At 42.6% G+C, this 22517-nt stretch overlaps 1 protein-coding gene across 2 annotated transcripts in view; it reads left to right on the forward strand.

Annotated features, from left to right (window-relative positions):
* The window catches only part of RPAP2 (RNA polymerase II associated protein 2), a 117008-nt gene that overhangs the window by 85450 nt on the left and 9041 nt on the right, over positions 1-22517 (forward strand). The window contains exons 13-14 of one of the 2 annotated variants that reach the window (XR_012497300.1): positions 7764-7920; positions 8826-9332. The exons of the other annotated variant lie outside the window; for it this stretch is intronic. The gene's annotated coding sequence lies outside the window, so the exon portion shown is untranslated. Of the gene's footprint in view, positions 1-7763; positions 7921-8825; positions 9333-22517 lie in introns of those variants that run through there. 2 annotated transcript variants of the gene reach the window in all.

Consider the following 22517-nt stretch of genomic DNA (forward strand, 5'->3'; position numbering starts at 1 on the left):
GGAGATGCAAGAGGAGAAAGGTGCTGATAGAAGTTAGGAAAAGCTTTCTGGAGGTGGCAGAATGAGAGCTGGGTTTGAGAGATGAGCTATTATGGCTAAAAAAGTAAAACAGTAGGGATCCATTTGCAAACAAACTCAGTGATGTCTGAGTGAGCTCCCATGTGTTTGGGGCTCATAAGGAACTGCCTGCTGGCTTGGTGACGGTGTTGGCTGTTGAGGAACAAGCAGGATAGTAGGGTAAAGTGGGATGGGAAGGGGCTGGATCATGGAAGATTTGGAAAACCCAGAAGGGTGAACTCTGTGCCTCACCCCACCCAATCCCCAGTTCAGCTACACCTTGGGCTTCCTACCAAGCAGACCGGCAATGAGCCCTTTCTCCAAGTTCCATGCCTGGACCCAGGCACCCATTTTACTGCCTCCCAGGAGAGCTCACTGATCTGTCCAGTATCAAGGTGACCCATGAGTCAGTGGGCCGGGAGCTACATTTACCGTCTCTGGCAGATATGGCAACACCTAACACTCTATAAATGCCTCAGACAACAAGTAAGTCATCCCGTGAACTCTGAGCTCGAGGCATCAGTCTGTCCCCATCAAAGGTGGTGGTTTTTTTGTCAGCACCAGGTGGGAAGCACCCCCAGGACGGCCTTGGAGACCACGCATCCCAGAGCACTGCCTCCTTTCCTCAGCAGTCTGGCAGGCCAGCCTTTCATGTCTCCACTAAGGAAGGGGGTGCCCCACACTTCCATAATAAGACCCCTGTTACACCTGGAAAGAAGACCTAGATTTTAAAATGCCAGACTCTCTAACAGACCCCCTGGGGCAGTCAGGCCTAGATTCCCAGCCCCTGCTCCCTCTGTGACTGTACCAGACACGTCCCCACCACGTGGTTCCAACCCAACTGAGCTCCACAAGGGCAAGGACACTGCCTGTCTCATACATGCTTTTCCCCAGAAGCTGACACATTGAATGTTCAGAACACATTTTCTGAACAAATGAATAAATGATCAACTGTGATGTGGATTTAGGGGATGGGACACAAAAACTACTCAGTGCCTAAATAGCTACCCTGGAGGTTCCTCCCCCGTCCCCCCCACCCCCGAAGGAAACCACAGCTGCTTTTTCTTGGTTGTGCATAATGTACATATGACACAAGATGCTAGGCTCATTTCCCACATTATCTCATTTAATATGCATAACAACTAAGAGGAGCATTTTTCTCCACATTTTACTGGTAAGGAACCTGAACGTTGGACAAGTTAAGATCACATGGAGCAAAAGGCAGAGGCAGGACTCCCACCCAGGGCTGACCGACCCCAAAGCTCTCACCCGTTCACATCATAGTCCCAGAGTGATTCCGTGGGTGACAGCACTGGAGTCTCCCACCTGCCACTCTGGAGGGCAATTCAGCAGCTCTTTAGTTCGCCCTCCCACCTTAGCAGGAAGCCGTTTATCAGATTAACAACCCACCTGCTCTCTCAGCGGAGAGCAGGGCTCTGAGGAAACAGAAGTGGGCTTGGCTGGGCTTTCTGTGGGGACCAAGGGCACAGGGACACCTTGGCCTTGGGGCAGGGAAGCCACCTGGGCTTTTCCCTTCCCCAGGGGAAGACTGGGAGGTGTCTCTGACCTCATGTCAGCATGCAGTAATAGGACAAACACAGGATTTGGAGCCAGACAGATGTGGATTTGAGCCCTGATAAGCTTTGTGACCTTGGATAAGCCACTTAGTCGATCCATGTCTCAGTTATTTCAGCTGAGAATGGTTTGATGCCAGTTCCCCATGGATTGTCTTGGGCATTAAATGAGATGGCATTAACAAGCTCACTTCACAACTGGCACCAAACAGTGCTCCAAGCAAGAGCTCTCCCTTCCTCTCTCCACCTGATAGGGCAGCCATTACTGGTCCCACTTCTCCAATGAGCAAACTGAGGAGCCAAGAGATTGAGTGGCCTGCAGCTAGTAGTAGAGGCCGTCTCCTAACTCACAAGATAAGGCTCTTTCTACTGCCTTCCCCCCCCTCCCCCAGCTCCTTACAAGCAAAAACAGATCATTCTCTCCAAAACTGGTGGTTTGGCCTTGAATATGTAGTTTTTCTGGGTCCTCCTCCATTTCTTACTCTCCTTCCCCAAATTCTTATCTCACCAGTCTCTTTGCATACAAATCAGACTGATCATCATAAAGCAATAGAGAGGGTCACAGGCAGAATGAGAGGTAAATATAATTCTCTCCACAAGCAAGACAAGCCCTCTCTGTTGGTGCAAAATCATGACTCACTCAAGATCTTTTACGAGGGCCAGATGCCGAGCATGTCTAAATTGCTTCGAATTGCTTCTACTGTGTGTGCTGGTGGTGGGGAGGGGAACAACCAATATCCATATACATTTACCAGGAAATGTGTTTCTATTGTTTTCCAATCAGGATTTACCACAAGCCAGGAGTTCCACACCTAACGAATAGGCTAAACCCAGCCCATTGTCAACAGAGAAAAGTCCATCTCAAACATAAAAGATTTCAAATCAAAATGGCTGTTAGAGGGCATGATAGCTGGCATTGCTGGGCAGCCAGGATTGTCTCTAGCCGCAGGGTGAGCGATGGTTGTTTCTAGGCTCAGACTTTATCCTGGAAACCTGAGGAGCTAAGCAAGGGAGGTTTCCAAGGAAGGAAAGACTTTTTGGCTTGTAACTGCTCCACATTTAGGTCTTTGGAAATTCCTGGTGTGGCCCCTAGCCACCCTGAGCCCATTCCTGGGTTGGCCTTGGCCCATAGCCAGCAGCCCTGCACCAGCCCAGCTCACTTGGAGCCACAGCTTGGGTCCCCCAATACAACCTGACCCCAGGGATCTGTGTGGACCCTCTATGCCCAGATGTTGCATCTTGTAGGCATAAGTCACTGTCCAAATGTAAGCCTTCTCATTTGTTCTCTCGCTCTTTCTCAACCCCACAGAGACTGTTCTGTGCCTCTTCTCCTAAACGCCAGTGGCTCCACTTCCCTGCAAAGCTTTCCTCTGCACCCACAGGACCCCTCTTTCCACAGCAAATCAATCCCCTTCATCCTTCACTTCCTCACAGAAGGCTCTCTCCTCTTCTTGCCTCTCTGAGACCTGGTCATCCCGTCACAGGCATCTGCTACAGCTGTCCTCAAGATGACTTTTTGTTCTCTCACACCTGTGTATCTACCTGAGTCAGCAGATGAAGCCAGAAGGGGGGGTCAGTGTCCTCAAACCCCTGTGTTCCTCAAGACGGAGGAGCTTTCCTCCCACGTAACTCCTTTGGGGCTTACACTGTCCAGCTTCCCAGCTTCCCTGTATTCTCCTGTCTCCCTACTCCTGCCACCCTCCCGGACAGCTCAGAGTGCAGGGGCAGAACCCTCCCATGCCATGCCTTACCTTACTTACATGTGTCACCCTGACCTCTCTCCACGTCCATCACCCACTTCCACGGCCACACTATTCATCTTGTCACCGTCAAATATGCCATTATTTCACACTGCCTCCCAGCCCTCTAGCTGTTTTTCAATCTCTCTGAGATCCCTAATTCCTTGATCCCTCCTCTTTCTTTGTCCCGGTCCATCATCCCCCAAACAGACTTCTCTCCTTTCTAATCAAGATCAAACGGCTCACTTAGGCGCTACCGGGTGGCTCAGGTGGTTGGAGAGCTGTGCTCCTAACACCAAGCTGGCCGGTTCGATTCCCACATGAGCCAGTGAGCTGCTCCCTATATAGCTAAGATTGTGAAGAACGGCTAGACATAGAGCTGGGCTGCTGTGGCTGGCATGAGCGGCCGTGGGCTGGCGTGGGCTGGCGTGAGTGGCCGTGGGCTGGTGTGAGTGCCCGGCAGCTGTCGTGACTGGCCAGCTGAAGGCCAGGCCAGCGACCGACTGCCTCAGCCGGGTAAAGCACAATATCCGTAACATCAACATAAGCCAGTGAGCTGCATACTCCACAACTAGACTGAGAACACAGCCCAGAGTTAGGGGGCTGGGGGGTAGGGGCAGAGAGGAAGAAAAAAAGAAACAAAAAACTACTCACTTACCATACCCTCCATGCCTGGCACCCCTATACTTCTGCTGCCCCTCAACCCTCTGCAGCTGTGCCATTCACCTTCTCTTTTCTTCTCTCTGCCCTGGCAGCAGAGAGCCACAGAAGAACATCACATGTCACCACTGCCCCACAAATGTGCCTGCCCCAGAGACTGCTGGTTGCTAATCCCAACGTGTCTACTATCACCATCTTAGAATCTTGATGTAGAATAAAAATCTTTATAATCTTTAGAATTTTTGTCTTGAATAAAAATATTTCCCAGCATCCCTTGGGGCTAGTCATAGCCTATAACTCAGTTATAGACCATATGATGAGTAGAGTTAGTGTGTGGCAGCTTCTGGGAAATTTCTTTCAGATATACCTGGATGTGCCCTTTGTTTCATCTACCCCTTCCTCCCTCCTCCTGCTGGGAAGGCGGATGTGATGCCTGGAGTTCATCTTGGACCATAATGATGAGGGCCACCTCTGAAGGATGGCAGAATGTAGAGCTAAATACAGTCTAGGTTCCTGAGGACTATCGCAACTGCAGGGCCTGCAATAGACTTCTTTTATGTAAAAGAGAAATACATGTTATTCTGTTTAATCCATTGGTTTTTAGGTTTGTTACAGCTGCTAACAGTGGCACTGACTCCTATTAACACAGTGCCCTGAACACAACTGCAAATGAATAAAATTCCAAATGGACAAACAATAATAAAAGTAAAGAGTAAAACAGTGAAAAAAATATTGCAAGAAAACTGTGCAGACTACACTATAAACTTAGAATAGGGAAGACCTTCTGAACAAAGACTGGAAACTTGGAGGCTCTAAACAAGATGACAGGTGTATTTGACTACATAAATGTTTATAACTTTTTTTACCACAAACAAAGGCCATAGAGAAATAAAATATCTAGGAAAATATTTTGTAATGCAAATTTTTAGTTAATTTTTATTAAAAGTATGTGAATATGATCCAAAGAGTATTATTATACTAAATGACCCAAGACTGTGTGACTCTGTGTGTGTGTGTGTGTGTGTGTGTGTGTGTGTGTGTGTGCAAAGATTATGTGGGCGCTGTAAGGAGCCTCCATGAATAGCATCCCTCTTTCTTGCCCAAGGTTCTGAAAAAGTTGAAAGTAAACAAAGAGTAAATATGTAGGACCAAAGATCCTATTTTTAAAGATGGAGGTTAGGTCCCCTAGCCTGTATTCTCCAGACTGTCACCCTTGAAGCCTCTCCTCTATTAAATTCTAGGTTGCTCATAGCCAGGCTCTATACCCACACCCTTCCTCATTCAGTCTTATAGAAAAGGTGACTATTATGGTAACTCTTAAAGTCTTTAGTTTCTCCTTGGTTCATTGTTTCTGAGTATACCCCCATCCCTAAACGGATCACAGTGACAGGCATGCTGATTGGCTTAAACAATCAGACCCATGCCTGGAACTGGGGGGAGGGGTGTCAGTCACGAGGCTAACTATGGGGAGTGAAATTTCCCCAACTGGGGAGTGCAAGAACTTCCTGAAAGAGGGGAAATGGAAGTACCGAGCTAACCAGCAAATGCCCTCTCCCCAACAGAAGTGTGAGGTCCCCAGCCTTAGAGAGCCAGGTGACATGCAAGCTGAGGCCAGACAGAATGAAAAGGAGTTAGCAGAGGACAGGGGGCATGGAAGGCATTCCAGGCAGAGCAAACAGCATATATGAAGCTCTGGAGAGAGCATCATGCATGCTGGACCTGCTAGTATTCAGGACACCTGGAGCACAGAGTGAGACGGGCAATGACAAGGATTGTGAGCTCCCTGATGGCGGGAATGGAATTTGTATTTCCTAGGCCGCTTAGCAGGTGTGAGGTAAATTGGGATTGATTGAGTTCAAATCCCAACTTCTTCAGTGGTTATGGGCAACCTCTCTGAGATTCAGGGTAATTTTTTACTGTCTCTAAAATGCAACTGTTAAATGACAGGGTGTATGGATGGCCTCTGACACACAGATGAGCTGGATAAAAGGTAGCTGTTATTACTATCAGTGCCTCTCTCAGGCCTGGAAAGCTGGGCTGGATGAGACTTCCCAACGCCTTTGATGACCTCCCCCAAAGCCTGGGAGACTAACTCCCTTTAGCATAAACTAGAGCCTTAGCACCCCTTTCAGGGAATATGGAAGGGAAAAGGCTCATGGTGTCTGATCAGGACGCTGGGTCTGTCCCCCTACCTCCCCAGAGGCTGAAGGACTTTAGGTGTCTCTGTTCAGCAGCTGCTGGACACAAGCCTTTTCCAGATACCCCTGAAGGGTTATGGGAAATGGTAGGTGCCGACTACACCATATCTACCTGATCACCAACCGGACAGTGCGTAAGAGCTTGGACTCTGAACTCATACAGAGCTGGGTTTGAACCTCGGCTCTGCTACTCCATGTGATCTTGGGCAAGGTACTTTACATCCCGATCCTCCGTTTTCTCACCTACAAAATGGGGGTGGTTCTGTTGAGGGGATTCAACCAGATAATCTATGCAAGGTGCTAAGTGGGAAAATCCTTTATAAAGCCTTTATAAATATTAATTCCTTCCTTTGACGCCACCAGGCTCCCGTCCCCACTCTTGCTTGGAGCCTTCCTCTCATCCTTCGGCCCCTGTCTTGTCTCCTGTGAACTGTCTGGAAGCTTCATGGTCCTGTCCACTTGGAACATCTCCCTCCCACTTGCACTATCTTAATTCTCAGGCAGTAATAAGAGCCATAGCTCTCAGTCATGGGAGCTGAACACCGTGCCAGGTCTATACTAAGTGTGGGGGGTACTACAGAGAATAAGGCACAGTCCCTTCAAGAAGCTCAAACTTAGGGGGAGAAAGCAGCACAAAAGAGCTCATAATACTGCAGCATGATAATGCAGTGAAAGAGGTAAAGGGGGACCTACCACTCACTGCATCTGGGGGTGTCGGGGAGGCGCTGACACACGACATGAGTTTAAAAAAAAAAAAGTAGGTGTTGGCTGGAGGAAGGATAGTGAGGGAAGCATGGAGGAAAAAGCATGGGCAAAATCAAGGAGGGAATCTAGAGCTGGCATGTGCAAAGAACTGACAGTTCTGATTGCTAGAAAATAAAGTGGCATATAGTCAATAGTAGATGCCCAGTTAATATTTATTTGTCAAGCATAGAAAAGAGTCTGATAGAAAATACACCAAACTGTTTACCTACATTAAGGTTGGAAATATGGGATAAGGGAGACTTTCAGTTTTACTTTATAGTCTATTATATTGTTTGAAATTGTTATACATATGTATCAATTTTATAATTTAAAAATGCAGTTTTTGAAAATGTAAGAAAAGTTAATTTGGGCTACAATGTATAGAACAGGTTGAAGTGGGATGAGTCTGAAGCAGGGAGAACAGCTACAAGGCTGCTCCATGTGATGAGGTCGTAAACCAGGCAGGTGGCTGTGGGGATGAGAAGGAAAAGTCAAGTGTGTCAAGACTGCAGAGCTGGGGGGCGGGAGGGGACCTTTACTGAGACAGAGACCACGAGGAAAAACAGACCTGGGATAGGAGGGCAGGAGGTGGAGAGACAACATGAGCCGTTTTGTCTATGTGGGTGCTGAGATGCCCATAGGTTACCCAGGTGGAGCTGCCCAGCAGGTAACATGAAGTTATGGGACTGACATTTGGAGAGAGACAGGAGATATGAATTTGAGAAATAGCAGCGTGTAAATCATTAAAACCACGGGGATAGGTGACATCTGTCTCTCTTTTTCTCCCCCAGCAAGGGAGAACAAGAGAGCGTATATGATGGACAGCAGCCATCAGGTGGAGAAAGAAGAACTCATAAGAGGGGTCAGAGGAGGAACAGCCAGAGGAAGAGGGAGAAAGCCAAGACGTCGTGGTGTCATGGAGGAAAAACAGTTTGGAAGACAGAATGGGTAACATTGTCAAATACCTCTGAAACATCACGAAAGATGAAGAGTCAAAAGTGACCTTGACATGCCCACCAAGGTCTCCGGGGTTCCTGGGAGGTGGGAGGGTCAGGCACTGGAGCCCCTGCCCTGCTTATGCCTGTGTCTGAGCTGACCGTTCCCCTTTGCTTTCTAGTCCTGGTGGTGCGGGACCCAAACCTTGTCACCACACTCTCAGCCTGGCCTGGTACATTCTGAGTTCTAGAAAGTCTCAAATGGAAAGGGCTATAAACCGCCGGTACAGCAAGCATACCAACATACCTGGGCATCCTGAGAAAAGGACCAGTCCTAGTGCATCCCAAATTCCCTCTTTGACTTTGAGCAAGACACAGTTCCTCATGGGCCTCAGTTTTCACATCAGTAACTTAGAGGGTCAGAGGGGATCATCTTTAAGGACCCCTTTCAACCCTCATAGTCCATGATCCAATAAACCACAGGAAGAGACAGACTCCTGCCTACCATGTTTCCCCAAAAATAAGACCTAGCTAGACAATCAGCTTTAATGCGTCTTTTGCAGCAAAAATTAATGTAAGACCACATCTTATTTTACTATAATATAAGACCAAGTCTATAACATTATAATATAATATAATATAATAATAATATAATATAATATAATACAATACAATATAATATGTAATATATAATACATACCAGGTCTTATATTAATTTTTGCTCCAAAAGATGCATTAGAGCTGATTGTCTGGCTAGGTCTTATTTTCAGGGAAACATGGTAGCTTCTGAGCAGGGAGCATTTAAAAATCTGGCTTTCTGATGTAAAAAGCTTGCTCAGAGATCATAGGCTGTGTGTTAATTAGCCGGGGGCAAGAAAGCATAAGGCCTGCCTGAGTGACTCCTCATTCTGCATCCAGGTGCAGGACATACACAGTCACCTGGATTTGAAACACAATGAAGAAAGGATATCGCATTGAATAGATGTTTGACTTGAGAGAAAGCCCTGCTCTTCTTTGGTGCCACTGTACAATGACAGCGTAAGATTGGTGACTAAGCCCAGCTTCAAATCCTCGCATCTGAGCTGTGTGACCTCGGGCAAGTTATTTAGCCATTCTCTGCACTGCTTTTGTCTGCTGTACAATAGGGATAATAATAGTACCTACTTCATAAAATTGATATGATGATTAAATGAGTTAATATTTATAAAGCATGTAGAGCAGCACCTGGGACATGAGAAACATAACACACGTGATTAGTTAAATCAAATAATAATACATACGCACATGCAGAGGCTGATTCACTCTGTGCTTTCTAGGATACTAACTTCATCTTCCCCACACAGCTCTCAGGCAGTTCCAGGCACCCCTGCGTGCTGGCAAAGTGGATAAACAATTCTAACTTAAATTGAAGAGAAACACATCTCTTCTAATAGCTAGCACAGAACAGAAAGAAAGCTTTTCTTTAAATATATATATATATATATATATATATATATATATTTTTTTTTTTTTTTTTCCTTCTTCTTCTTATCATTTCCTGTAATTGGGTAATGTGGCTAGTAAGGACCTACCCTTGCAGGATTAGGGTGGGATTGGTCAGTTCCACCCAAACCTATGGCTCAAGAGGAAGGCAGTGGACAGGTTCCCAGAGGAAGATCAGAGTATGATTTGACCGAGGGATGGAAAATGTACACAACAAGTCTCTATGAGACGACAAGCACCATGCTACACTCGGGGGGTATAATCTTCAAAGTCACAATTCCTGCCCTCCAGGAGCTCAGAGCCTAGAGGAGGAGACAAACCACCATCACACAGCACAAGGAGAGAAGCATGAACATGACAGCATAGAGGAGGGTCACCCTACCCAGCCAGGCCGAGGGACAAAGAGGCAGAAGAGTGGGAGTGGAGAGTTGTCACGGAACTTCCCAGAAGAGGTGAATCGTGAAGAGTAAGTAAAGCATATCAAGTGAAGAAGGGCAGAAGGGAATTCCAAGTACAGAGCACTGCATGACCAAAGGCAGAGAAAACACAAGTGGTTCAGAACTACTAACACATAAAGAGTAGGGAGAGGGAGAAGCAGTCAGAGAAGAATGGTGAGATGCGAAGCTGCAGAGGCCAGCAGACCCAAAATCAGGTCAGATTTATGCTGAGATCTATGTGGCATTGCCATTAATTCAATAGTTGAAAATCTGGGATAGAAAATAAGGGAGTAGAGTAGAGTGGAAAATAAGGGAAAGATCAGGCAGAAGACAAGGAACCAAGCAAGAGCCTGAAAATATGTTACCAGAGAGGCAGAACGACTCAGGTAAACAGAAGGAAAAAACATTTTTAAAAGAGAAAGAAAGCGGCAGTTGTTGCAAAAAGATTAGGCAGAATAAGGCCTGAGAAGGCTTGTGAATAGTGACTGATGCTGACCTTATCCTTTACAGAGCCAATTCACTGATGGTTGGAAGGGGCAGATTGCTTGGAATTTAGTGAATGGGGATTAAAATTGAAGTGATAATAGGAGGCTACTCTCCCAAAATGTTTATATTTTGCAAAAAATAGGGTTCTAAATACTTAAAATATGCATTCAGGAACTTCCATTCAGAAATTTTTACTAAAGAAATAATCAGAAATACAAGGTGTGATCAAAAACTACAATGAATGTTTAAATTTAAAAAATTATCACAGTAAAAGGCACATTGTGTTAATCCCCTCAAAATACACCCCCTCGCTTCAAACACATCCCATCATTCTTGCCACTGTCTGAAGCAGTTCTGGATGTCCTCTTTCATGAGTGTCTTCAGTTGTGCTGTCGTGGCTGCCTCGATGTCCTGAATCTATTCAAAATGTTTATCTTTCATGGTCGTTTTGACTTTGGGGAAGATCCAGAAATCTCACAGTGTCAGATCCCCTGAATCAGGTGGATGAGGACACACCGTAATGTTTTTATTTGACAGAAATTGCCATGCCAGAGGCGATGGGAAAGAGAACTGATCACAGATGCATCATCACCTGCTGCTCGGAGTGTGGAGAGCAGGGAGAAGATTAAAGGGACGGAAGAAAGTGGGAAAGGGTTACAACAGCTGCTGTGGGGAATTAGGAAGTCAATTAGCAATAAATGAAGGGATTGTAGAAAGGCTCCAAGGGAGGGAGGGCCCAGCTGCCACTGAGGACCAGGACTTGATCCCACTGCCAGTTAATTTATTAGCTGCAGCCAAAGAGGAAACGTGTTGCCTGAATCCATCCAATGAGCGTATAAATAATATGCAGAAAATGTGACCCAGAATAAGTACAACCACCAAGGACTATACTAATGTATTAACTAAGTTAAGCCTTGCTTGCCTCTTCTAGTTTGGATTCAGGCCGTTAGTCGTACATCTTCATTGTAATCGTTATTTAAAAAAAAAAAATCAATAAAGGTGGTGAGCAAAGGTAGTAAAATGAAATGGCATTTTTATCAACCCAAACAATGGAGTATTAAAACATCACAAACATATTAGACCAAAATACAATACACAGCCTGCTGTTTCCAGGGTTGCTGGTACTTGTTCACTTCCTAAATGAGTGACCGTAGAAGTCTTCCAGTGTCTGATAATAAACAGTCTCTTGGCTTCGGCCTTGCAAGTAGCTGGTTACAAGGTATTCCAGTCTCATAAATAAATAGTATCAGACTTTCCTATGTGACAGGTATAATCATTATAATTCACCTTGAAGGGGAAGTATCAGGAAATTCAAGACTGTTAGAAACCAAGCAGAATCCTCATATAATGTGGTTTGTGCTTACTGAAATCACTTCCTGGACTGAAGAAAAGGAATTACTGTCTGTTAAGCTTCTATCATGTGCCTGTCCGTGGCTAGGCCCTATATGTTCACTACTCTCATTTAATCCTCACAACAGTTCTGCAAGGTAGATATACAGACAACAGAAGAAGCCTAGACATGGCAAAGTGGTGAAAATGATAGTACCCACCTCATAAGACTGTTTTGAGTACAGCTGTATTTTGGAAATATTGTGGGCTCAGTTCCAGATCACCGCAATAAGGTGAGTATTGCAATACAGCAAGTTGTATGTAATCTTTTTGCTGATGGAGGGTCTTGCCTTCGATTTGTAAGAAACACATCTATGAAGTGCAATAAAGTAAAGCACAATAAAACAAGGCATGGCTGTATTAAATGAGATGATACATGTGAAGCACTTAACACAGCAGCACACAGTACTCTCCCCATAAACATTAACCACAATAATGTCCACTAGCCATAATAATATTCCAGCATTTATACTATTGTTTGGCAAACAAAGGAAGTAGGTCTTCTTTTCAGCATCTGCATTTCATGATAAATGAAACTAGTTTAGCCAAGGTTCCAGCAAGCATTTTATAATCAATATTCAACAATCATTTTCACTAGGGGCTACTGGGCCACCATGCTTCTGCACTAGGTTCCAGTTCGTTGTGTATTCCCTTTGTTCCCAGTCAAATAACTTTACAATCCCTTGAGCACATGCCAGTGAGGGTAAGGATAGCCCAGAGAAGCAGCCTGGGTTCCAGCCTGAGTAAATCTGGCTTCAAAAAAGCACTACGCATAGAGAAAGGAAAGTCTTTTCAACAAATGGTGAATTAACATTGTTAAAATGTTAACAATATTAATTCAAAAGAATTAACATTGACTGAGGCAGTCACTTCATAAGTTATATAAATATCTAATCATTACATTATACACCTGAAACTAATATAATATTGTATGTCAACTGCAATTGAAAAATAAATTCATTAATTTAAAAAAAGAATTAAAATTGTTAAAATATCCATACTGCCCAAAGCAATCTACAGATTCAATGCAATCCCTATCAAATGTTTAATGGCATTTTTTACAGAAATAGAACAAATGATTCTAAAATGTGTATGGAACCACAAAAGAACCCAAATAGCCAAAGCGATCTTGAGAAAGAAGAACAAAGCTGAAGCTATCACGCTCCCTGATTTCACACTATATTGAAGCAACAGTAATCAAAACAGTATGGTATTGGCATAAAAAGACACATAGATTAATGGAACAGAATAGAGAGCCCAGAAATAAATTCACACATATATGGTCAAGCAATTTATGACTAAAGAGCCAAGAATATACAATGGGGGGAAAAGTGTCTTCAATAAATGGTGCTGGGAAAAAATGCACAGCCACATGCAAAAGAATGAAACTAGACCACTGTCTTACATCATACACATACACAAAAATTAATGCAAAAAGAATTTAGGACTTGAATGTAAAACCTGAAACCATAAAACTCCTAAAAGAAAACACAGACAGTAAGCTTCCTAACATCGGTCTTGGTGTTGGATTTTTTAGAACTGACTCCAAAAGCAAAGGCAACAAAAATAGAAATAAACAAGTGGGACTACATCAAACGACAAAGCTTCTACACAGCAAAGGAAACATCAACAAAATGAAAAAGTAGCATACCAAATGGGAGAAAGCATTTGCAAATCATGTTATCTGATAAAAAGTTAATATCCAAAATATATGAAGAATTCAAACAACTCAATAGAAAAAAAATCCAATTAAAGATGGGCAGAAGATCTAAAGAGACATTTTCCCAAAAATGACATACAGATGGCTAGCAGGCACATAAAATGATGTTCAACATCACTAATTATCAGGGAAATGCACATCAAAACCACAATGAGATATCACCTTACAACTGTTAGAATGGCTATTATTAAAAAGTCAATAAATAAGTGTTGGAGAGGATGTGGAGAAAAGGGAACCCTTGTACACTGTTGGTGCAGCCACTATGGAAAACAGTATGGATGCTCCTCAAAAAATTAAAGATAGAACTACTTTCTGACCCAGCAATTCCACTTCTGGGTATTCATCCAAAGAAAATGAAAATACTAATTCAAAAAGATGTATGCACCTCTATGCTCATTCCAGCACTATTTACAATAGCCAAGATATGGAAACAACCTAAATGTCCATCGATGGATGAATGGATAAAGAAGATGTGGTACACACAAACACATACACACACACACACAGAAGGGAATAATACTCAACCCTAACAAAGGAAATTTTGCCATTTGCAACAACATGGATGGACTTTGAGAGTATTATGCTAAGTGAAATAAGTCAGAGAAAGACAAATAGCATACGATTTCACTTACATGTGGAATCTAAACAACAAAAGAACAAACAAAAAACATTCATAGATACAGAGAACAGATTGTTGGTTATCAGATGGTAATGGGGTGAAGGGGTGGGCGAAATGGGTGAAGGGGATCAATTGTATGATGACAGATGATAACTAGACATATTGTGGTGATCACTGTACAGTATATATAAAGATTGAATTATATGGTACACCTGAAACTAATATAATGTTATATACCAGTTTTTCCTCAATTTAAAAGGAGAAATGGTTAAAATGATCAATTTTGTTATGTATGTTTGCCACAATTTTAAAATCTACTAAAAAGGGCGGCCGGTTGGCTCAGTGGCTAGAGCGTGGTGCTCATAACACCAAGGTAGCCGGTTCGAGTACCACGTGAGTCAGTGAGCTGCACCCCCCACAACTAGATTGAAAAAACAACGACTTGACATCAGCTGATGGGTCCTGGAAAAATACACTGTTCTCCAATATACCCCCCACACACCAAAATCTAAATAAAGTGCTGTACATAGAAAACAGATGGAAAAAAGTACATTTAAAGGTTCTTTAGTGTGGGATTACAGGTTCTTTTCTTCTTTACGCTCTTATTTTCCACATTTTCTTCAATGAACTTTTGAAATAAGAAAAAAATGTTATTTTTTTTAAACTGTTGTACCTCCACTGGGATGACAATAGAGGTGACATAATATGTCATTGAGCACCAACTTTTAAAATGTCAATAATGATTTTCTCCAGGGCAAATAAGGAGTTTATCTTAATACTGATGCATTCAAAACAGTCAAAAGTAGTCTGAAGAGCAGAGAATCAACTTTGATACTTTTTAGGGGGAGGCTGATTTGGAATAGCTTTTTTAAAAGATGATGATCTACTTTACCAGCAATAAACTTTAAATTACCAATACATAGTGAAGATATGATCCAGCTTCCTAATCAATTCAACAAACATTAGTTGAACATTAAGGAAGTGTTGGATCTGAGCCATTGTGCTCAGAAAACCCATGCCTTTTGAGCTTAAAATGTAATAGGGTGATCTAGACTTACCGAAAGTTCTCGAACCCTTTCCTATCATCACTTCCACCCACAGGGGTAACCATTGTTAGTAATTTGGAGTATATGCTTCCAAACCTTTTTCAATGCATACCAAGTAAAATTATTTTTAAAAATTATTTTTTAAATTCCACACTGTGTTGTTTTCTTTCCATGTTAGTACATAAAAAGTTACCTTTTAACAGTTATAGAGCATTTCAAAATAAAGTTACACCATTATTTATTTAGTCATTTCTGTATTGATGTACAAATTGCCTACACTTTTTTGTACAATTGCAAAAATGATACAATAAAGACCCTTGAATATTTATCCTTGTAAACTACTGTAACTATTACTGAAAGACATACCTAAAGGTAAAATTGCTGGATCATGTTCATATACTTTTAATTTATGCTTCTTAATCACATTTTATAATCCATGTGGGCCACCTTAAATTTTTCCTGGAACAAGGTATAAACACATAGGTGGGGATTTTACTTTCAAAAGACAAAACTGAAAGAGGGAACTTTGTGTCTTTTCAGGAAACCCACAGAACTGGCAGTGGGTCAGGAATGTTTGATGGAGACAGGGCAGATTGAGAGATTTATTCTTTGTGTTCTTCACTCTGCTTTTTTTTTAAGCTTTCTTCTTATTTAGATAATAAGAAACCATTTTTGGACAACTGTCTATGGCCTATATCAACAAACAAAAGGAAAATTCATCAAAATTCTAATTGATGAAGCTGCCCACCAATAGAACAGGGATCTCCTGAGGCAGCTTCCCATCACTGGAATTGTTCAAGCTGAGGAGAAATGACCTACAAATGAGGCCAGTGTGCTGGTTAAAATCACAGACCCTGGAGTCACGGTCCAGATGCTTGGATTTGAATCCTGGTTCTGATACTAGCTGAGAGGCCATGGGCAAGTTAGACTTTTTGTTCCTCAGTTTCTTCATCAGTAAAATAGGAAAAATAACAGTACCTACCTCATAGAATAGTTATGCATCATTTGTTCTCTTCACGTTTAAAAATACCTTTCAAAAGAAACAAGGAGGAAATGAGCTTTCTAAGATTATGTACCTTGTAGCAGTTGTCAACGAAGTTCCTTGCCACCAATATAATACTGACAAAAGCCCCAAATCAGGGGTGCGGAAAGAGGTGAAACTTTCTTCAAGAGAACAGTTTGCAAACCGGGGAAACTTAGCCTCCAATTGAAACCAAAAATATGCTACCCTCCATGCCCCAAAAGGGAAGGCTACTTTTTATAGACAAAGTTTCTGCCCTGGTTCCTGATTGATCCATTTTTATGCAAATGAGGGATCCAAATTTGCAGTCTCATTGCTCCAAATATCACTGATTTGATTGCCTTCATGATTCTAATTGGTTGTAATGGAGCCATTGATTGGTCAATATAGATACAAATGAGAAGATGGCTGCATAGATTGGATGGGGCAGGTCTCAGCCCACTTGTCAAAGGATGATACCAGGAACTCCTTCATAAGAGTTGACTCAGACAGGAGTACAGTGCAGGAGGCTGGCAGCTCAGTGTGTGGCTTATCCCTGAAGTACAAAGGCCTCTGTTGGCAATGGCTGCTAGATTTTAGTTATGAATTTGTGCCGTTAACTATGAGGAGTCCTTCTTGGCAGATATATTCCTTCTCAAGGTCCACACAGTTTAAAAAAATATCCCCATAGAAATTAAATCATCCAAGATGAGGTTGGGAGAGAGAAAGCCTTGAGGATAAGATACTGACCAAGAATTTTGGATCCCAACCCCTCAAAACTAAGTGAATTCCAGAGTTATTTGGGGACCAGCATCATAATGAGAACACTAGCAAAACAGGAGTTTGATAGACCATTATAAGAGAGAATTCAAAGTACTTCTAGGAGATTCTCTAATGAGAAATAGGAAGGCAAGCATCATATCTCATCATGGTGTGATAGAAAGAAAATTGGATGGCAGTCAGAGACTGGGGTTTTCGTTCTAAATCTGGCACTGTGCCACCTTGGTCAACTGACTTCACCCGTTTGAGCCTCATTTTCCTTAAAACAAAATCATCTCTATGCATTTTACTCTTATCAGTTCTCAAAATCTTTGATTCTAGCAATAAGTATTCCAGTTCAGGAGATATTTGATGGTTAGGGCCTTCACCCTAACACAGATGAAAGGCTGTCATATTGCAAAGCCCCTCCATCAAGGAGGCAAATCAAGGAAATACTTAGAAGGCTGGGATGTAGAATTGGGTATGCACTGAGGGCTTGGTTTTCCAGGGAACAATATGGCTTAGTTGCCTCTTTCAAAGTCACAGAACCATAGATTGTTAGAACTGGAAAAGTACACACTCTCACCCTCTCATTCTGCAGGTAAAAAGAGGCTCAGAAAAGTTAAATGACCTGGCCAAGGTCATCCAGCAGGACACGGGAGAGCCAAGACCAGACCGCCATGCTCCTGACAAATCAGTTTTTCCCACTACCCTTGCTGTCTGGAAATGTGGGAGCTCAGGGCCTCACACACAGCAAGTGATCACTTACATTTGTTTTTTCAGTTGAACAGCATCCAGGACACAAGCAGGGCTGGGGATAGGGTAAGGCAAACAAGGTACTAATGTCCACTGCAAAATTAAAGGGGGGAGTTCAAAAGACTCAGTAATCAAAACAAATAATATCTTCATGCACTATTTTAAAAATAAAAAATTCATGATGAACAAAGTATCTAAATTTTAAATCAAGACAGAATGTGACCCTGCACTTGTGCAACCCTGCTTCATCCATCTCATCCTAATCCTAGGCCTGGTTTGAATAAAGTTTTGTTTACAAAAAGAGGTGACAAGCCACAGCCATAGTTTGCAGATTTGATTGTTTAAAATATTGCATTAAACCATTATTTATCTTGATTTCTAAATTTTGTGATGCCCCCTTACAGTTTGTGCCCAAGGTGAGTGCCTCACTCTCCTCACCCTAGTCCCGCCCCTGAGTAAGACGAGGAATGTCCTGGTCCTGCACCAGGGCATGCTGCACCTAAAACCCAACCTTTTCCGATCTGGGGTCCACGGATCCCTCATGGGGAGTCTGTAAATGGGTTCTGGGGAATCCATGAATCTCCTCAGATTATAGACAGAATACTGTGTCCACAAATCTTTCCCTGGAGAAATAAATAGTCCTTTGTTTCTGTAGAGTCTCAAAAGGAACCCCAAAAGGTTAAGCAACCCTGCCATAGAATGAGGTAGGAAGTTTGCTTCTAACACACATGCACCCTACCTCCGCGCTCCATTTTCCCGTATCCTCATCCCCCTTTAATATTCTTCCTACATAAAATGTGCCTCTAAGAAAAAGGCTTAATATATTCATTCTAACTGAAGTGCAAGTGACTTAAGACACAAAGCCCAGAGCACTGTTTCTTCACTGCATGCAGTTCAAAATCTTGGGCCAACGTTATGAATTTCTAGGTAGCAATTTAACTAATAGAAACAGGTCTTAGGAGGCAGCTCCCTGGCTCTTTCACTTCAAAACACGGCTGGCACCAGGAGTCCTCCTGGGAGACTTGCTAACCCTTATCTGGTATGTCTCCACACCTCCAAATGGCCACAGCCAACGCTTATGGCAACTCACAGGGCGTAAGGAAAGGCAACACCTGTTGAAAAAGAAATGATTTCTGGGAAGGGAACAACTCAGTCATCCCCGTGTCTTCTCCTTCCTGGGCTTCACCTGGATCAGCCTCAGAAAGGCTCAGGCCACAAGCACACGACACAAAACACAGAGGCCGGAAGCGCGGGGGCGGGACCGCGCGGGGGCTCATGGGGAAGGGGGCGGGGCCACGACACCCGAGCCAGCGTGACCGCTCTGATTGAAAGTTAATAAATGGCTCCCTGTTTCATGCTACCAATGTTACTGCAATCAAACTGGCAAATATTTACCTTGGAATCCCGGTGACTGAAAATATTTGGTTGAAGCCAGATGCGTCGCGTGTCTATCCCTGAAATATTAGCTAAAGGAGTGATTTAGGAAAATAAAATGGTGGGTGGGGTGCCTGGCAGGCTGAGCTGTTTACTTTCCTCTGGCTCCTGCAGAGCAAGTGGAGCTTCTAACAATCCCGGAGGGAATGTGAACAGCTGGGAAGCAGGCCAGAGAGAGAGAGGGAGGGAGAGAGGGAGGGAGGGGGAGAGAGAGAGAGAGAGAGAGAGACTGTTTTGCTTTAGGGTGGATAATTTTACATAAATCAGAGATATGGAAATATGTCTTCCTTAAAGGCTCTTAGTAATGCTCTCAAAACAACTGACCCCCTAGTAGATTGGGGGAGAGTGTTACCACTTTGTGAGGGGTGTAAATGTCTAACTATTACATTGTTTTGTAGACCTAAAACTATTTTTTTTAATTGACCCTGATGAAGTAAACTGTGAAGTGGCTTTATTACGTCTTTAGTTGCAGAACTCATCTAAAATAAGGGCACCAGTTACTTAGGAATTGACAACTCCTCTCAGAAACGCTGCTGTTCTGTGAGCAGCTTGTCAGTCCTGACGTTTGTGGGCGAGCCAATTCATAAAGGCTAATGTAGAAAATGATGCTTACCTGGCACCGTGGTCAAATCTCTTGGCCCATTGTCTAGCAACCAGTGCAAACCCAAGATGAGTTATCATTAGCCAGCTCAGTTTTACAGATGAGAATCAGCTTCAGAAACGTTAACTGACTTGCCCAAGACCTGAACAACTCATGAGTGGCAGAGATGGGATTGGAACCCCAGACAGTTTGACTGCACTTTGCCTCCCCCTGAGAACTCAGGTGATTGTAAGGTGTGACTCTGGCCTGCAATTCTACAGGTGAGGGGAATGAGATTCATACTGCTGAGGCTCCCCCATTGGGAGGCTCTGTGTGTCTGTGGCCAAAGGCAACCGCTTTCGTTGATCACTGTTCCGATCATATGAGGTACTGGGAGATGCTACTTTTGGGGAAAGTTAAAAATAAATATAAATGTAAAGCCTCTAGTAAAGAACTGAAAAAGAAAAAAAAGAGTCAATGTTTGATCTCTGTCAAATGTAAGGAAAATAACAAGGTATATGGGGGTGTGTAATCAAGTGACAGACTATCCCCGAAGGCAGAAACAAAGACTCAAAAGTATAGGCAAATCGAGCACTTGATTCCCATTACAGAAAGTGCCCACTTTCTCCCACCCTTCTTAATGCACTCTTAAACCAGAATCTGTATCTAAAGGCATGACTTTTTAAAAGAAGTTACATTCAGTCAAATAATTACTTTGAGAAGAACTGATTGTTTTTAACTGCGCTAATCATTTTTTGTAGATATGATTCTGTTAACAGAAGCCATGAGATTTGAAATTAGTTGCCAAAACATAATTTCCAATTTCCAAGTCACTTAGCCTAGAAAGCCCCTGCCTCACCTTTACTACTCTCATCCTGCTCAGAACTTTCAGCGGCTCCCCTCTGTATTGAGATGACCATCCAGTGCTAGCCTGGCATTGCAGGCCCTCCTTGATCTGTCCAGCCTAACTGGAAGCTCAAATGTGGGAGCCAGGAGAGCTTGAGGTCTGATTACATCCTCACCACTGAAAACTGAGGGGACTTCCCTTTGGGCCTTAATGCCTTCCTCTGTAAAATGAGGGTATTGGGATAAATGATTCACTGGCCCTTATAACTAGAACATTCTTGCCAGCTGCCCCTGTAGCCATCTTTCCTGTGTCTACCCTTCATGTACCACATTCTGCACCCAGGACCCTGCACTTGACCTGCACATGCCTAGCTCTGCCTTTATCTAGAATGTCCCTCCTCTTCTCCAAATGACCAAATCCTTTGCTTAAAGACTCAAATTAAAAAAAAAAAAAAAAGACTCAAATATAATGGCAAATCTCTCATGAAGCTTCCTGATTTCCTTGAAGGGAAGTCATTTATTCAGTCTAGGAACTGCATAACCTACTGTCTCACCTTCCTTTTGAGCACAGAGCCATATTTGGATTATTTATATACTGTCAGGGTCCAGTGCATTTTGTATCGTTCCCAATGCCAAGCCAAAAAAAAGGGGGCATTTAATTAAAGAGCTGCAGGTCATAAATGGGAATTAAATGTTAGCTGGAATTAACCACCACTAAGTAGTAAATACCTACTAGATGTGGGTTACTATTTTTAATACTAATGATAATAATAGATGTTTGTTAAATGAGTGAATTCATGACATAAATTGCAAAACAAAACAAAAAACAACCTATTAAAATATGCCAAATTTTGTTAGGCTGGGTCTCTAAACATAAAAGGACATATACTTCCTGGAAACTGAAGCAATATTAGGTGTGAAAATTTCCAGTTGTATGTGTGCAGACATGTTTAAAATTTAAAGAGCCATAGGAACCTTACAGTTTTGAATGAGCAGTCTATGGCAGATTTTAATCTCAGCAACTTAAATTCTCCATTCTTTCTGTTGCAATAAATACCCTCATATATTGAGTACTTACACACTAAAATAGAAGAATATGATTTTTTTTTACCAATTTAACTAAAAATGATATATAAATAAATGTCAAATTCAGTGGTCAAATACTGCAGTGAGTTACCTCAAGTATTGTAATATATAAATGCCTACAGGTGCAGCATGTCCTGATGAGAAACAGAACAATTACAAATGAATGAAGGCAATAAACTGCTGTCGTATGCTGTGGGATAAAATCTGCAGCTATAGAAAGAAAGTATCTCTGTTTTGAGAAAAAAGCATTTGACAATGAACCAACTCACCACCAAATCCTCACCTTGGCTAACGAGTGGGTAAAACATCAAGACTAGGGGGCCGAGGAATAGAGAAATGTTTCTAATGCTGCTTTTCTTTCTTTCCTTCCTTCCTTCCTCCCTTCTTCCCTTACTTCTGATCCAAAAGCAATACAAAGATGTATAAAATTGAAACGTTGCAGGAGCAATACATACCTTGTTTCCCCAAAAATAAGACCTAACTGGAAAATAAGCCCTAGCATGATTTTTCAGGATGCTCGTAATATAAAATAAGCCCTAATGCGTCTTTTGGAGCAAAAATTAATATAAGACCCAATCTTATTTTCGGGGAAATATGGTAGGGCTTATTTTATATTACAAGCATCCTGAAAAATCATGCTAGGGCTTATTTTGGGGGAAACATGGTACAGTGAACTCTCCCCAAATACCATCCCACTTCACCCCATCCCCAAGTACTCATTGTTAACATTTTGGTGCATTTTCCTCCAATTGTTCTCCCTGCATATCCTAACTTTATCATTGTTACCATTGATTTTTACCAGAATGGGATCATACTTTATAAACCACTCAGTGAGTGGCTTTGCTACATGTCAAATTCCTAGCATTATGATATAAGGTATGTGCCCCTGATTCTGTTGAAGGATTTTTACTGATATCCACAGTTTTAAACAACGCTCTGGTGAATGTCCTTGTACACATATCCTTTTGCT

This window comes from Rhinolophus sinicus, linkage group LG06, assembly GCF_036562045.2.
Source record: "Rhinolophus sinicus isolate RSC01 linkage group LG06, ASM3656204v1, whole genome shotgun sequence".
Classification (NCBI taxonomy): domain Eukaryota; kingdom Metazoa; phylum Chordata; class Mammalia; order Chiroptera; family Rhinolophidae; genus Rhinolophus; species Rhinolophus sinicus.